This window comes from Parasteatoda tepidariorum, chromosome 3 (assembly GCF_982258835.1).
Source record: "Parasteatoda tepidariorum strain Cologne lab strain chromosome 3, Ptep-v5.0, whole genome shotgun sequence".
NCBI classification, from domain to species: domain Eukaryota; kingdom Metazoa; phylum Arthropoda; class Arachnida; order Araneae; family Theridiidae; genus Parasteatoda; species Parasteatoda tepidariorum.
This window is the reverse complement of record NC_141757.1, coordinates 38,111,689-38,130,666: the sequence shown is the minus strand read 5'-3', so window position 1 is coordinate 38,130,666 and position 18,978 is coordinate 38,111,689. Positions and strand designations below refer to the sequence as shown.

At 29.9% G+C, this 18,978-nt stretch overlaps 1 long non-coding RNA gene across 1 annotated transcript; it reads right to left on the bottom strand.

Annotated features, from left to right (window-relative positions):
• Positions 1–7,389: 7,389 nt before the first annotated feature.
• On the bottom strand, positions 7,390–10,464 carry LOC107438300 (uncharacterized). The gene is made up of 2 exons (XR_011638057.2): positions 10,251–10,464; positions 7,390–7,999 (listed from the first exon to the last, which is right to left on the bottom strand). It is a non-coding gene; the product is annotated as an uncharacterized LOC107438300 (long non-coding RNA).
• Positions 10,465–18,978: the final 8,514 nt, after the last annotated feature.

The window sequence follows — 18,978 nt, the reverse complement described above, 5'->3', positions numbered from 1 at the left end:
GGTTTATTATTCTTTCAGGTTTTAGACGTTGAATGTAAGAAATAGCGTAATAGGCTCAAAAAATGAGATTTTTCTCAGTTAAAAAATGGATTTAAGTTGACGATCAGAGACAAATAAAATTTTTCCTTATTCAATAAATCAATTTATTATGAAACACAAATTTCGCCTTAACTTTGGGTTATTATTAATAGGCTTATTACAACAAAAATAAGTTAGGTTGTTGTTGTTGTAGTTCATTCACGTCGCACTAGAGCTGCACAATGGGCTATTGGCGACGGTCTGGGAAATATCCCTGAGGATGATCCGAAAACATGCCATCACAATTTCGATCTTCTGCAGAGGCGATGGCACCCCCGCTTCGGTAGCCCGACGACTTGCACGCGGAGCACTTTACGGTAGAACAAATTAAAGAGGACCAATACCGCACACCCTCGGTCCCAGCTCAGACCAATCCAAGTGGTCACCCACCCGCACACTGATCGCAGCCAGTGATGATCAGTCCACTCCTATTGAATGTAAATAATAATAAAGGATTTAAGAAAAAAAATTCGTTTGTTGCAATTAATATCAGAAAGGGGGGAAATAGGGGGAAACAGTGTATTTAATGTAATTCCAAATTTGGCTAAAAAATTTGAAAGGGAAACAGAACGCCGGGCTTTCCGTTCATCATGTGGCAAAATTTGGAACTATTGGAACTCGATGACTTTCTTATTTCCGAAATCTTTTTATTTTTTTTTCTATCAAAATTAATATTTTTTTTAAAAATAGATCATTTATTTAATGGATATCCCGTTAATGTGCATTTGCGAGTAATTTTATCCAATAGTTTTCGAACAAGGCTCAATTAGTTTTTATAATTTTTGGATTACCCTGAATAAGTTAATTGGTTCACCATAATTGTTCGTTTTTCAGCTCTGAGTTAAAATTTGGCGATAAATTATGTTGAATTTTTGTTTGTGTGACTTTTATAAGAAGATTCAATTCAATTTATATAGAGATTCAAATCAATTAAGTACCTCTTCCTTAGAGTAGAATCTATATTTGCTGATAAGTTCATGGATTTTCCAACAGGCTTCAAAACCCAAACATTCCACTTCCATTTAGTTTCTAATTCTCGATTCCCGGAGAGATTTTGGACAACCTCTTTATTCTAAATTTCCCTACACAGATCAATTTGTCCCCTAGTGTTCGGAATCTTCAGCAATCAATCTCTTGCTAGCGACCCTGGACGTCTCATTTTATGTATTAAACGCGAGCAAAAGAATATGGGGGGCCTGCGCTGATTGGACTTATGGAAAGTGAAAACGCGAAAGAAATGGAGGGGAAAAAATTCCTTTTTTCACTTCTGTTTCCCAGCAAGAATGAAAATAATCTTTTTCTTTTCTGAAGAAGAATAAAAAAAAAAAAACTGTCTTTTTCGGTAGCTACGGTACCTAAAGCAAAAGAGAAATAAACCTCTGGTTTGGCGACGAGTTTCTTTGGCATGGCGCGCATGGAGTTCCTTTTCTTATGGAAGTTTCTTTTTTACAATCCAGTATAGAGCATGAATCGAAGCTAGCTGCTAAAGGAAAAATAAGAAATCTTAAGAAGTTGAGTCGATTTATTTTCTGGTTTAGAAATGCAAGAGGTGACAGAGATTTTCGCTTTTTTGTCCACTGAAATAAGGAAGAAAAAAATAGGAATAATTCTGGACGTTAGCCAGAAAAAGGGAGCTGTTTTCTGTAGCAAAGAACTTCCGTGGGGACAGAATCAAATTGAAAACTTAATTTGAAACCTTTAGTCTACAATTTAAATTGCGTTTCAAGAATTTCATATTTTAGAAAAGTTATACATATATATATATATATATATTTAGTAAAGTTAAATAAAAATTTGAATCGTGTTGTCTCAAGTGAGTAATATTCATGCTTCTAACTTCTTTTTTTTTTTTAAATGTGCGATAAAATTAGTTAAAAGGACGAAAGACTTATTAAACATGTGATAATGCTGATGAAAGTAAATTGATTAAGATTTATTCAAGACAAAAGATGCGATCGAGATATGTTAAACATGAGGCCCGACTTGGTCAATCACGTCCCACAGGCACTCTAATATAAGTGAGTTTATCACGAATTTATTTATGTTATAAGACGTGTCAATCCTGTATCGCAGTGTTCCCCAACCCCCGGTCCGCGGACCGGTACCGGTCCGTGGATCAAATGGTACCGGGTCGGCCATTTCATTGAAACTGAATTTAAATTCCTAGGCTTAAACCCCAAATTAAAAATATTTGTGTTCCATTAAAATTTTATTTATTTAAAAAAGCGGACCCCCGAAAGTAGTGACATAAATATTTTAACGTTTTAAAAAGTAAAAAAAAAAAAGAAAAGAAAACCACCGCAACTATTTTGTTTTTCGATTAGTTTTGATTTTAAAAGAGTCAATCATTATAACTGTAAATATCATAAATAAAACACGAAAGCGAGGCGCGAAATATACATAGGAACTAATGAAGAACTTCGTCATCTCTCGCGATCGTGACTCATTGATTTATCGTTCTAGTAAGTTAAAATGTTAAATCATTTTATATTTATTTTTTGGTGTAACAGTATTTTACTTTAAAGGCATGTTTAAATACAATTAAATTAAAATTAATAAATCAAAATAATCTAAAATATAAACTATCAACGCACCCCCCCCCCTTCCCAGCTGGCCGTGGCAAAATTATCAAACATTGACAGGTCCGCGGTGATAAAAAGGTTGGGGAACACTGCTGTATCGTACCGATTATTCAGTCCTTTATTATGTAACCGGTGTTAAACGCAATTTCGAGCTTACGAATATCAATGTCCAAAGTCTTGTTATTTTGAACTCAATCCAGAAGACAAGGGAACTCCTTCATCTAGCATTGCGACAAACTAGCCTTGGTGGGGAACTTTTTGAGGGAACTAAACAGCTTTTGTGCAGCATAGAGAAGAAAACTACAAAAACTTTCCGTGGTTAGCTCGACGGCAAGAGGATTCTAACCCGTTATCCGTCAACCATTGATGATATTTTGTGTCAGCACTGTAGTCGATTCAGGAGCAGAATTCTTATCAACCATCCACCGTTCAGATAGGAACTGTGCCGTCTCATTGCGAGACCCTGATCACAAAAAGATACTATTAATATTATACTATTAATAAAATACTATTAATAAGATACTATTAATATTTCATTACTGCACTAAAAACATTATTAATATTATAACTTTTTATATGCTAGCTATGTATCTACGTCATCTAAACTTAAAAATGCAAGAATCTCAATTTTGAATAAAAGTGGAGATGACTAGTTTTCGGACTCATCGGTTCAACTGTTCTTCCTTCAGTTTTTCTTTCTTTAGTGTTTATTTAATTCCTTTTTTTTTGAAGCTTTTAGTTTATTAATTTTTATTTCTGTGAGTGAGGGGATGAATTTTGATTCGACTGTTATTACTACTTTCCTAGATTGTGACTTGATCACTTTTTAAATTGCTATTAGGTTTACCAGAAATTTCTGTCGGAGAAATTTACACGCCTTTTTTCACAGTAGTGCATAAAGTTCCTTTATAAAAGCAGGTGGTATGGACTATTTACCTTTTAATGTACAATGGTAATGCTCTAGTTTAAAGAGACACAGCATTTAGGGCGCAAAAGAGCATGTGCATACAACTTGTGCTTCAAACTTGTATCTGACTGAACTAAGCGATACATTTCATGTATACACGTCAGGGTAAATTGCCTACCGCTTTTTTTAATTAAAGCACTTTTGTATCCTCGTATGATTGGGCGTGTTCTGTCGGGGACATAATTTTCAGGTAGACCGAAATTGGACTGAAATTTTGACTAAAATTAAAATCCTTCCCAAAAACGAATAAAAAAATTTAAAAAATTATAATTTAACTAATTTATCGTTCTTTACTTTGCTTCGAAAAAATTTTTTAAAATTTAGGAGATAAATAAAATTTAAAAAAAAAACTAATAAAAACAACCTGAAATTATTTTTCACTTATCAAAATCACCTCATCAAAATCATCTGAATGAGTGTCAAAAGTAATTTTTGCTGCGATCTCGCATTTTTTTATTTATTTTATTTATTATTTTTTTTTGTATTGATATGTACTCTTTAAGAATAGCATCAGAACCACAAAGCACAACGAGATACTTTTTTAACCTCTAAAATTGGTAATAATTTGTTTTGTACAGACAAATTTCTGCGAAAAATTGGAGGACAACCATACGTTTTAATCGAACGGAGTTTTTAATCATCATAGTTGTTTTGGAAAAAAAAACTTAAATAACATTTGATTTTTCCTTCTCGTCCGATAGATTGTTTTGCTCATTTAAATCAAGAAAATATGTTGCTACTACTACGTATTTTTTGATGAAGGACTTGTGCTTTTAAATTCATTGTAAACGAATTACTCTTAAATAGTTTATAAAGCTTCAGATATCCGTACCAAAGTTCTAAAAGTGGTAGCAAAACTACTCCGTTTTCAAATGAAATTATCTATTCGTGATTACCACAAACATAAATGATTCAATATATGAATCAGTACTACAATCAATGTATCAATATATTCAATATATCAATCAGTACTATCATCAATGTATCAATAAATTGAATATATCAATCTGTACTACAATCAATGTATCAATATATTCAGTATATCAATCAGAACAGCAACCAATTTATCAATATATCAATATGTACTACAATCAATGTAACAATACATTCAATATATCAATATATTCAATATATCAATCAGTACTACAATCAATGTATCAATATATTCAATATATCAATCAGTACTATCATCAATGCATCAATATATTCAATATATCAATCTGTACTACAATCAGTGTATCAATATATTCAGTATATCAATCAGTACTACAGTCAAGGTATCAATATATTCAATATATCAATCTGTACTACAATCAATGTATCAAAATATTCAATATATCAATCAGTACTACAATCAATGTATCAATATGTTGAATATATCAATCAGTAGTACAATCAATGTATCAATATATCAATCAGTACTACAATCGTTCCTTGTAAATATTTTTTAAAATTTAAGTTGTTACTATAGTAACAAATTTGTTCCAACTTTCATGATATCTTAAATATCACTTTTTGAAAAATTTTAATCCATAACAGCTGTAATACATTTTCTGGAAAAGTTGCTCGCATGCAATTTGTTAATAATGACACTAGACTGAGGACAAATATATTGAAGAATAGAATAACAAATTAGAAAATTAAAAATGCGTAGCTGAATCTGGTAAGTTATATCCATTACTGCAAACCTTTTTTCCTCCGCAAGTTACGTTTTTTTCTAATGTCTTTTTCTTTTTTTTCTGTCTTTTCCTAATTACATTAATTACTGGGAGAAAAAATGTTTCAAATTGCATAAGTACAAAACAAATACGAAATGTTTAACAAGCCTTCGATATACATGCTCTAATTATTTATGTACAGTGGTCATCAAAATTATTTTAAATCGAATTTATTAAATGAATAATGAACCACAAATCCCTGATTTTTAAACCACTCAAAATACAAAAATAAAATTTTCTCATAAATTGGAAACATTGGTTGCTAATTACAACTAAATTTTTTTTAGAAAAATAGAATAGTTAACGCACCTAGTTTATAAATTAAATTACAACCACTTCTTGGGGCATTGTAACTATCACTACACTAAAATACGAGTACAGCGAAAGAATCAATCTTTTTTTATAAAGGGTACTAATACAATTAATTCTTATTTATAACATAAAAAATTCTTTCTGTTACATTTATACGTCATAGACAAATATCCTGAGCAGTGGTGGAGTACTATTATATCCTCAGTGGTAGACGGATCATGGCGTAGAGTCTCCTTTACCTCCAGGCTAACCGTAGGTGGATATCGTGGTTTTCCTCTGCATGTAACGCAAATGCGAGTTAGTCCCACAGAAAAGCCCTCCACGAAGACAAATTTCTTTCAATACTTGATCCAAGAGTTCCCTTGTTTTCTAGATTGGGTTCAAAATTACAAGGCTACGGAGTTGAACATTGAAAGGCATAAACAATAAAATTGGGTCGGTTGTTCAACGACGCTTTTAAATTAAAATATTGCATAATTGTTACTTTCTTTTGAAACAGATCAATTGAAGGAATTTCTTCCAGCTAATCAGTTTTCTGATCAGTTCGTGTGGAATTTTTTTTCCTCAAAAATATCCATAATTAATGAAATGGTGGGTGAACTCCCAAACTTAAAACCTCTAACCACAAGCATTATTAATCGACACAATGTTCAGAAATCAATATATTTCTAGACAGAATGTCATTCAAAGCAGATACCGACGACATAGTTTTTAAGTCATGTGCCTCAAAACTAATTATGCATATCTAATACATCTCAAAAAGTATTGATTCAATAATCTATTGAAATATATCCAAAAATGTTAAAGATTTAATGATAGTTGCCCGAGAGGGCAACATTCTTCCTTTTAAAACTTTTAATCAAGATGACGAGCTTTAAATATTTTGCAAATTCCATCAAAATTTAATTTCCTTAAGATATATGAGTAAACTGTTAGGTTTAACGCGTTTAGTCATAAAAGTAATGAAGGGGCAAATTTTTTGATTACTATTTCTAAAAGTAATGTTTCTGTCAATATATAAAAAAAAATACATTTTACCTTGTAATAATAAAAATTTTGCTCTTGCTCCACTCCGAATAGACGGCATGTGAAATTATTTTTAAAATACAAAAGCTAACATTATAACTAATAAAATTTTATTTATAATTTCCTGTAATAAAACTACTACAAAAGTATTGCATTATTTTAATGTATATGTATACTTAGATACTTTTTTTTATATTCATTGTATTAAAAAAATCGTTAATAAAACATAGTAAACGAAAGTGAGTTCGATTGACACAACACAAATACGTGGGTTGGGATAGGCTTGTTGGTAGGCCGTTAGGTTCCAAGAGGTCGTAAGAAGGTCTGAAAACATATACTTACTTATGTATATAATGACTTATTATATACTTACTTATGTGTAAGCTTTATAAAGTATCGGTATTTAATTTAAACTACGCTCTTTGAAGTGTACACGAGCATGCGATTCGGCAATAGCTTGAAATAACGTGCAATTTTTAAGTTATTCAACCACAAATTCGAATAGATATTACACCGCAGTTTTTACAATGTACTCCATAGAAGTAATTTTGATTTTACTTTACTTTTCTTAATTAAATGTGAATTGTAACTACCGGTCTCATTTAACATAGCCATTCATATTTTACCAATCGCATTTAACGTAGAATTCATAATTAAAAATATAATGAATAAAAACACGCAATAGGTGCATAAAAAAATCATTCAATATGATAAAAATTTTATTTACATTCAAGACAATATTTAAACAGAATCGTAAATTAATAACTAAAAGGTACAAAATGTTATTTGTTTATTGACGTTTCAAAGACGAGCTAACACCCATGCTCTCAATGCTTGGACTTCAGAAAAGGGGCAGTGACCATTATACTTGTGATAACCACAGGCTGGATAGATATATAACGGATAAAAACTGACCTGGCGATCGGACTTGGGACAACAATAAGCATCAAGATTGATGCAAGGTATGCCAAGATGTGACAGAATGTTCTTTTCTGTTTTTCCTCCTAAGTAAGCAATCACATTCTTTTTGGAAGTTTTACAGAAATCATAGATTTCTCGCAACTTGAAATCAAGTAGCTGTGGGGATGTGGTCTCTTCGCCGCGCATCGGTTTGAATGTTAAGCCACTTACTTTTGAAGTAATGTAATTGCAATTTTCTATGTCTTGTAAGGATCTGTGGTAGCCTCTGAGATCGAATCGGACGCTGTCTTTTTCGGCATTTTCCATATCAATCCATCCCAACTCTCTTACCAGAAACTGGTTATTCACTTTGAATCCTTCGAAATCAACTATGCAGCACACTCTATCCATAATTCCTGAAATATCAACACAACGTTTCAATTTACCGATTTATGAAAGATGTTGGCAAAAAGTGACATCATTCATTCACTGAATTATAGAAAAGTAAATTCGAATTGAATTTTTCTCTTTTTTGTGTTTTTTATGATACATTACATTTGTCCTATGGAAATAAAATGTTGCAATCTTTAAAAAAAAAAAAAAAAAAAAAAAAAAAAAAAAAAAAAGACTGATAGAACCAAGATTTGAAACGTTAACTCAAATTAGTACTATATTTTATTTATTTATTAATACTGCTGCTGCGCTTTCTGGGAGAATTTTCTTCTTATTGAACGAAATTTATATTTTAATGTACGGTTTTTTATTTAGTAAATTTGATTTTAAGTTATTTTACTTGCCACACAACAAATGAATGATTCAAAAGTTAGTATGAAAAGCCACTTTTTTCTAGTTCTCGCATGGTGAAAATTTTTTAAATGTTGTCAAAAACTACCAAAATTCTGAAAGCTTTGGTTTTTGACAGTCTATCACTCTATAAAATATTTTACAAATACCATAGTAGTTGACTATAAAAATCTTTGGGTGTATAATTGCCACTTTTTTTATTTACTTTTTCACTGTTATAATTTTATTTATTTATTTATTCAATTTTGTTTGCTTATTTACTCACAACATATATTTTCATACTCATTAGAAACAATTTATGGCATCATTGCAAAAACATTTCATTCAAAAAACAAGCATATTTTAGCAATATATTCACACTAATTATTTCGGACAATTGTCAATTTTATATAATTTGTTGCACGATTCTGAACTTAAAAATGTATCTAGTTCTCAACACCAAAAAAAGTAGCAATTATACACCAATATTTTTTACAGTGTAGTTGTCGAACCAAGAGTTTCTCGGGTAAAAAAAAAGTTTATTAAGTGAAGCACTAATCAGCACTTATAGTAGTACTATTTTATAATAATTTTAGTTAAATCGATATGGTACAATGAGTACCTCATTTTAGTCCCGCAATAAGTTTTCTCGCTGAACGGACAGTTAAGGCGTTATTTCATTTTGCGTATAATTTTTATTTGTTATTTATATTTGATACATTTTCCAATGACTTTACATTATTAAATTCCTCAGAAAACGTTTTATAGGTTCAACTCACCAAAAGAGAGAAGGGAAAAGAGGTTCAACTCACCACAGTACTCATTGACTCTGAAAATGATGGTACTGTTTATTCACAGTGCCATCATTTTAAAAATTATAATAATAGAATTATAATAATGGAATTATAATTATAATAATAGAATTATAATTATAATAATGGAATTATAGTTATAATAATGGAATTATAATACTAGGATTATAATTATAATAACAGGATTTCAGGATATCAATGATCAAGATTTTACAGATGAATTGACAAATGAAGAACAGAAATTTTAAGTTTAGCTCCATTGATTATACATAATTTTTGTAGAAACATGCTTTAAAAGTATAATCAAAAATTATTTAAAAGCATAATCAAAAGTGCTTGGAAAAACAAAAATAAAAGTATAGAACCAAAAGAAACCAAAAAAATTTGAAAACTTCCCTTTTAATAATTATTTAAAACAAGTAATAGATGCTCAGTGATATTCAATTTTTATTACATGAAGTTATGAAGTATTAGAAGTTGCGAATATTATCTGATTACTGCGAATATTATTACCTAGTTGCGAATATAGGGAATAGAGTTGTCTGCAGTTTAAATTTCAACAAAGCGTAATACTAATACCTTTGAGATAATCCGTTTTGTAATCATTCAGTTCAAACGGTTTGAAATAGAGGGGTACATTAAACTATTAGTTAGTCAAATTTCTTAGTAGTTGGATGAGTGGTAAGTGAAAGATAGGGGACAAACAGTGCCTAACTTTCATTTTTACATACAAAAATTTAGATATTTAAATAAATAAAAATGTCTCGTATCCTAGCAGTTACTAGAACTAGTCGTCATACTTACAACTTGCTTTAACATTTAGACATTACAAAATTAATATCAATACATTTAGTTAAAACATTGTTCAAAAATTAATTATTCAAATTTTAATCCGTATCGTGATCTGTCGAGCCAACAACAAACGCCAAGGCGCCAAAGAGATTTTAAATTTGCAATTTAAAAAATTATTCTGCCACAAATCACAACATGGAAATCTCCCCCTAACATTCTAACGCTAAGTCAAAACATAACAAAAATTTAAATCTGTGAGAAATAAACTTATTTAACATACCTTACACAAGAGTTATTTTTTCTATAAGTGACAGAAGATTTTTAAGAAATTAATTCTTATTCACAAATTTTAAGTACGAAGTGTTGATTATTTGTATGTTAACACGAAACGTGAAATAATAAAATAATGAAATGCTCATTTTTGTAACTTCTTAAATAAGAATACGGGGGACTTCCCTTCAAATCGATATTATAAAAACAGGGAATTTTCCCTCAAATATATATTAACAAAACGATTTTACAATAACAATTTTTATTCACTTGTTAAACTTGTGATATGATAACAAATCTGCTTTGATACGTTATCAGCTAGTGGTGCTCTTGGCAGCTTAAAGTAATGAAGAAATTTTTAGAATACTTAATTTAATGTTTTAGGACTCGAAAAATTTCAAAATATTTACAATGCCTGCCTGAGAGAAACTAATACGTGCCCGAAAATCTTTTTAAATAACCTATTGTTAAAAACAAATTAATGTACCTGTCTGATGAAGAAAAAGTGACATTAACAACATTATAACTGCCACAACACTTTTATTTTAACTATGAATAAGAAGTCAGAACACTTTTATTTTAACTATGAATAAGAAGTCAGAACACTTTTATTTTAACTATGAATAAGAAGTCAGAACACTTTTATTTTAACTATGAATAAGAAGTCAGAACACTTTTATTTTAACTATGAATAAGAAGTCAGAACACTTTTATTTTAACTATGAATAAGAAGTCAGAACACTTTTATTTTAACTATGAATAAGAAGTCAGAACACTTTTATTTTAACTATGAATAAGAAGTCAGAACACTTTTATTTTAACTATGAATAAGAAGTTAGAAGAATAAGAAGTATTATTAACAGAGAAAGTATTTAGTACTATTAAGAAGAAAGTCCACAGAGAAATATTTTATAAATACAGTCGAACCTCGCTAACTCGAACCTCGATTTCACGAATTTTTCGATATCTCGAAGAAAAAAAAATTCCCTTCAAATTTCCTATACACTCTATATTAAAAAAAACTTGATATCACGAATTTTTTTTTTCTAATCCCTCGATAACTTGAATTTTTTTTCCATAAATAGTGCAGATTTTTTTTCTAAAATGAAAAAAATATTCAGAAACTAAAAAATTTAAGAATGGCTGACAAGGCATAGAATGATGTGTCTTCCTCTACGATAATGAATGGCTTCAAGAAGTCTGGATTCATTAAAGATCACAAAAGTAGTCAAACAATCGATATCGTTAATTCTGCTGAAAACTACACCGAAAATGATTGGAACAGATTGACCGGACTCATGAAGCTTGATGACATGGAATTTCATGACTTTGTAAACGTAGATGATGCAGTAACAGTGTGTGGTCAGTGGGATGACAATGATATCATAGCTCAAACGAAAGCTTCTTGTGAACGAGAAGACGAGGATGAAGAAGACGAGGATGAGGAAATCGAAGATTTACCACCCAATGTTACTAACAAACGAGCACTTTCTGGATTGGACACTATAAAAAGATTTATTGAGAGGCAGCCGAATATGTGACATTTAAAGCTATAGTCCACTTAGAAAGTGTTATAGACAAACTTTCTTACACTTCTCTAAAGCAAACAACAATTGAATCTTTTTTTAAATGAAAGTGTAAAAAATGTTTTTAGAATAAATATGGAATAGTAAGTAAGGTATGTAAAGAGCATTTTTCTTTATTCTACCATCGATAACATGCGATTTTCGATATCTCGAATTTTTTCTCCTCTCCCTTCAAGGTCGAGAAATCGAGGTTTGACTGTATAAGAAATAATATTATCACTTTTATTTAATACTATCGGCAAGTGCATTCCCTACAAGTTATTTTTAAGTAGAATTCTTGTTATGAACTTATTAAACAGTTATTTTCGTATACACAGCGATTAGGGTAAACTTTCTTTAATAAAAAAATTTCGCTCTTTTTGGTACCTTTTTTCGACTAACCCGACATCTCGGAGATTTACTTCAAAATTTGAAGGGCGCTTAATCGGTATTCTGTGGAATGTTTGATTAATAATATACACATCCCCGGACATATTTTATCCATACAGCCGGAATATTTAAATCTCTACTGTATGGATAAAAAATATATGCCAGACAGGTAATCATACTCTGTGCTTAATGGGCAATATAATTTTCGAGCCTTGTGACATACACAAAGAAAAATCAAACATTCCCAAATTCAGCAACAACAAAAAAAACGCTATTTTTTACTTACTGAATTTTTTAATTAATCTATTAAATTCTAACATCTGTTAGGTGTTAATTTTTCTATTTTCTAAAGCAAAAAAAAAATTTTTTTTTGTCTATCGCTAACCAGAGCTTTCTAAGCTGATAATAAAAAAGAGCACAGAATTTCTATGTAAAAAAAAAGTTTCAGCTCTTAATAAAAAAAAATTGCTATATAAATTTTTAGTTTTTGATAAGTCCTCTGCAGAATGGATGACTCCCCTGCTTTGGTAGCCCGACGACCTGCGGGTGTAGTCAAGCACTTTACGGTTGAACATTTTAACGAGGACCGATACCGTGCACCCTCTGTCAATACGCAGGCTGATCATAGTGGTCATTCACCAGCTTATTGACCGTAGCCGAGTTCGGTGTTCTTCTGGGAACCGCGTCTTTAGAATCAGTCCACTGCGTGACTAAAACATTTTTGATTACTAAATTATTTTTAATTTTATTCTTTTCATTATAATCGCTTGTACATCGACCCTGGAATGAATTTAGATTTATTACTTTTTTTATTTTACAAATCATAAACGTTAATGGAATAAACAGAAAGTAACTAAATTGCCAGACATCTTCCTGTATAGTTTATTCGTTAGAGCGATGTGTAAATTTCATGCAAAATTTATTAATCACTTACTACTTCAGAAAGAAGAAAAAAAGGAAAGTCAAGTAGGCAAAAAAAGGGGAAATATCATAAAAAAGGGAAAATACCAAATGAAAAATGAGATAGACTATGCATAAAAATTCTTTTTCCAAAGAGGATCTTAGATAAATGACTAAAAACAGAAAGAGATACTTTTTCAAAAGTAAAATCGGAAAATGTTTTTGAAAAAAAAAATATCCCAAAATTTCTTCTCCTTTTTCTATCTACAATAGCCAAGAAATGCGACTAAATCATATACAAACACATGCAGGGAGAAAAAAACTTCTAGGGACGTTGCCAAATTCCGCCATTCACTCTTTTTATTTGGCGCCTCTGAATGTAAAATTAAGTTCTCCATTTGCTAAAGCAGATTCCTTGTTACTATGGCGACTGTGACATGACTAACGGCGATCGCCAAACACTGACAATGTGAGAAGAAAAAAAAAAACAAGCAAATAAAGAATACTACATTCTATTGGCAAGAAACCCTAAAGATAGGTGGAAAAAAAAATGAGAAAGTTTGTATTTAAAAACTTCTGCTTCTTTTCAAGTTTTTTTATTTTCCTGTAAAGTCTACTCAACAGGACGTTTGAAATTTCGTATCTAAAATCTTTTTTATAGAAAGAAATCTTTGTGTAAACATTTTTAAAACATTTTAGTATGTCAAACAATACAATGCAATATTATTGTTCGGTGACTTTTAATTTTTTTTTTTTTAAATTTCAGCGGGTGGAGGATTTTTCTGATTTAAAATTCCAAGATCTTTTAATCTTTTCAACCCCATCATTTTTTCAGGACAGGAAAAAAAAACAGAATTTTATTTCCTTTAGAAAATTTTTTTAAGCAGGCAAATAAAAAATTCATACAAATATTTTTTAAGCATTCACTCTTTGTGGTCGTATGTCAGCGTTCGCCCAGCACTGAGAAGAATCATACTGATCTTATAGTATTGAACAATACTGTTCACTTAAGTTGATAGACGTGGAAGTTGTATAAAACTCGAAATAATATTTTACGTAATATGTTTAAGTGTAGCATTCTTTTTTCCTTCTTAAAAAAGAATTATTTCTTCATTATATATAATAATTAAGTTTGAACAAAAAAAAATTATCAGTACCATTGTGACTATAAGTATAAACTTAATACGACCTCTAAGGGTTAATTTTTTGTATCAAAAATTTAATTGCCATTCATTAAAGTCGTGTCCCGCAGTGAACTGATCGTAAAGACACGTTTCCCAGTAGAGCACCAAAGTCAAGCATTACTGACTGCCGTCAGTAAGCGGGAGGATGACCACTTTCATCAGCCTGCGTAGGGACCGAAGGTACACGGTATCGGTCCTCGTTAAACTGTTCTACCGTAAAGTGCTCGACTTCGCGCACAGGTCGTCGGGCAACCAAAGTAGAGTAGCCATAGCCATCCCCTCTGCAGAGGATCAAAATTGCGATGGCATGTCTTCAGATAATCTTCAGGGATGTTTCCCTGACCGTCGCCAATAGCCCATTGTGCAGCTCTAGTGCGACGTAAATAAAGTACTGATCTACCTCACTAAAATCGTAAGTATAAGGTGCACGTGAAACATTGATCTACAGGGCGAAGTTTTCTAAAAATTTAACTAACACGATCGTAAACAGCGGCGGTTCCTAAATGGTGTTCCGTAGAACTCTAGGGTTCCGTGGAAGAGTTAAAGGGGTCCCGATATTTAAGACATTTGATTTAACAGGCATCATTTAATTAGTTAGATCCAATCAAGAATCCATTATTGTTTTTCACATTTCGATTGCCTTTAGGAAATTAAAGAAAATGCCGATGAAAGAGAAATTAATCACTTTTTAATAAATATAGTTTTTCTAACAATATATTGAATAAATTGTGAGAAGATCGTGCACTTATGAAAACTTTCATTATTATTTCGCATCGCACTTTTCAAATTAAAATAAAATATAAACAAATTTGTTAAAAAAAAATACGCTTCCCTAATCACGATTTTCAACTTTTACAGCAGCTCCTTTTTAGTTTTCATTTTATATATAAATATATATATAAAAAAAACGCAATTCTTATTTTATTCATTTTTAGCTAAAAGCATACGTTACACTAAAAACAAGCTTATAAATAGACTGTTTACAACTCCCTGACTTTGAATTTAACTATCGAACATAAAAACTAACTTAGGACTGTTCCACATTCCTCATAGCGGTTTTTATAATAATTTCTTAAATTGAAAAATAGTTCGAAATTGTCTTTGTTTACTTTATCTGTAAAGTTAGGGTTCCGCCGGAAGAAGATTAATCATTTATTGTTCCAATGCTTGCAAAACTTTGCAACCGCTGTTGTAGAGCATGCTATTTAAATTCAAGAAAGAATTTTTTAAAAAATATATTTCAATGTCGATGTCCTCGATTAAAAATTGGAATTTAATTACTTATAGTTTTTGCCATTTTTCAACTGTTTAGAATTGTTCACAAAACTACACTGCAATATCTAGTTTTCGACCTTTTAAAATAAAAACGAACTATTATTAATTAAATAATTTTTTAAAATTCACATTTACTAGTTTAATAAACAATTTTTAATTCTGCATCATGGTTATGTAGCCATTTTTTTTTCAATATTGATATCCCAAATTAAAAATAGGAATTTATTTATCCGTAATAGTTTTTGCGAATTTTTTTTAGCTGTTTAGAATTATTCACAGGACTACACTGTAATATCTAGTTTTCGACCGTTTAAAATAAAAATGATAAAAAGAAATATTAATCCAATACTTTTTAGAATTCAAATTTCCTAATTTAATGAATAAATTGTTAATTTTGTAATACGGTTTAATATTAATTTCTCTTTATTTGATTATTACTTAATTGAAATTATTACAAAATCTAGCTGTGACCAATTAATTTTGGACAGTAGGCAAAGGTTTCAGACAGTTTTATATAGTTTTGAATAGCTTCATTTTTGTTTATTACACATTTGATGAAATTGAATAGAACAATTAATTTCTTATAACACTTGACAGATTATTTCCGGACCAATTAAATGCTCAATAAATTTCCTACCAATCTAGATATTATATTTAGGTTTCATTTTATAGGAAATTTCTAATTTCTGTAACTGATTAGTTGAAACTTGCAATGTCAACTAATGCAATCGAATTATTTCCCTAAACTTAACATTGTAATGGATACACGATAGTATAAATGTGCATTGAAATCTTACAAACAGAGTTGGCCGTTGATTACAGTAATCGATTACAACTGTAATTGATTACAGATAAATACAGCTATGTAATCAATTACTTGTAATCATGATTACAAGTAATCAATTACTTGTAATCGTGATTACAACTTTCAAAAAATTTTGATTACAGCTGTAATCATGATTACAATTTTGATTACAGTAATCAATTACTTGTAATCGTGATTACAACTTTCAAAAAATTTTGATTACAGCTGTAATCATGATTACAATTTTGATTACAGTAATCAATTACTTGTAATCGTGATTACAACTTTCAAAAAATTTTGATTACAGCTGTAATCATGATTACAATTTTGATTACAGTAATCAATTACTTGTAATCATGATTAAAAGTAATTGCGATTACAAGTAATCACAACAAAAACGATTACAAGTAATTATGATTACAAGTAATCAAAATATATGATTACATGTAATCATGATTACATGTAATTTGATTACATGTAATTGTGATTACTTGTAATCAAACTATACGATTACAAGTTATTACGATTGTATACTATAGTCAAATTTTTTATGTAAGTATTCATGTGTTTACATATTTTTATGTACATAGAATGTACGCACGCATGAACGCACAATTTGCGATTCCTATACATACAATGTATGCACAAACGTTGTTTGTACGTACAATATTCATAATTATATTGTAATATACTTAATGCAATGCGCATATGCTTAGTACATATAATTATGCATTTATGATACATGTACGCATGTATGTTAGTTTGTACAAAAAGGCAATGTTTTGTATTTTTGTATACATAGACAATGTATGTATGAACGTATATGAAAATAATGTTTATGCGTTTGCATGCTTTTATGTACTTAAGTGCATATATTGTATAAATTTACGATAATAGCACGTATATACAATGTACGTTTCTATATAAAATTGTACGTATTTGCGTACAATATGTAAGAATGTTATTTAAAGGTACAATATATGCACATAGTTGCGTAAATAAAATGCGCACATGTATACAAGTATATTTATATGTACATCGATATATGTGCACGCAAAGTATGTACTTATGTACAACTTACATATGTGCTTGTATAACTACATACTTTGTTAATACTTATGCGCATGTAATGCATGGATGTACAAAAGTAGCTATATGCGCAATGTACGCATGTGCATACAACGTATACATGTACATAATTACAAGTAATGTACAAATACATGCGTACATTTAAATATATGTAATCACAATATACACATGCATTGTGCATACATTAAAAAATTTATATGAGTAAAGTTATTAAAATTTGTTTTAAAATTTATTCTAAGGCATATGAAACTCGACCTCATATTTTTTAGAAAGCAAACGATAATTTTATTTGGAATTTCTAAATATTAATTCCACACATAAAATTTACCGTTTTTCTTACCATTTAAAAAATTTCTATGAATCATGCATTATGTTATAAAAAAATAAATCTGTATTGTCAAACATTTCATGAAAATACCTGAAAATAATTTTTTATTCAGAGAATTTCAAAATGATATAGAACATTTAAAGCTGAAAACTAAATTTAAATATCGTTTGATTTTGTCATTTAACTTGCTTGAGTCATTAAAAGTTAACTTACATGCATTTTATTTATTGCATTGTACACATATTTAGACATAAATGTAATGTACATATATATACGTGTAATATATGTACGCATGTACAATGTATGTACATACATTCATGTATTGTACGTGCATATATAGTACATATGGATATGCATACATGGAACATACGTGTATTGTACATGTGTGGATACATTCATTGGACGTATATACATTGCACCATATGCTTAGATAGGGATAGCAATCATGTACACATGTAAAATTTGTAAGAAAGAATTATGCCCAATATATTTATGCACATATGTACTGTATATTAACACACATATGTACATTATCTGAGCATTATATGTTCATTTCATCATATGCACATTATATGAATATACATCTGTACGCTATATGCATCTCAAATGTGTGTATGTACGTACGTTATGCTTGTCGAATGCATGTATGAATATATGTGAAATATAAATACCCCCAATGTACGTACAATCGTACACAAATGTATTATGCATACTTGGATACTTACATTGAACATGAACATATTATGTACATGTACACAAATACACTGGACATGCATATCATGTACATGTATACATACATATATTGTACATCCTACAGATATACCTATATTGTACATGCATACATATATTGTACTGTTCATAAATAAATTGCACATACATGCATGGGGCATACATTGTACAGACAATGCATGTATGTTCGTACAAACACAAGTACTTGTATATACATGCGTACATGAACATAGATATACATTTTACATACAAATATTTGCATAAAATGCATATATTCATTGTGTATAAATGTACATGTCTACATTGTTTGCACATGCATGCGTAATTATTATCTATATACATACGTACATATATTTTATACCTACAATATAAGTGTATGTACATGTGTGTGAAACTAAAATGTCTGAACATATGCACTAGATAAAATCATATGTACATAAATTTTAGTTACATTCATTTGTACGTATACAAAT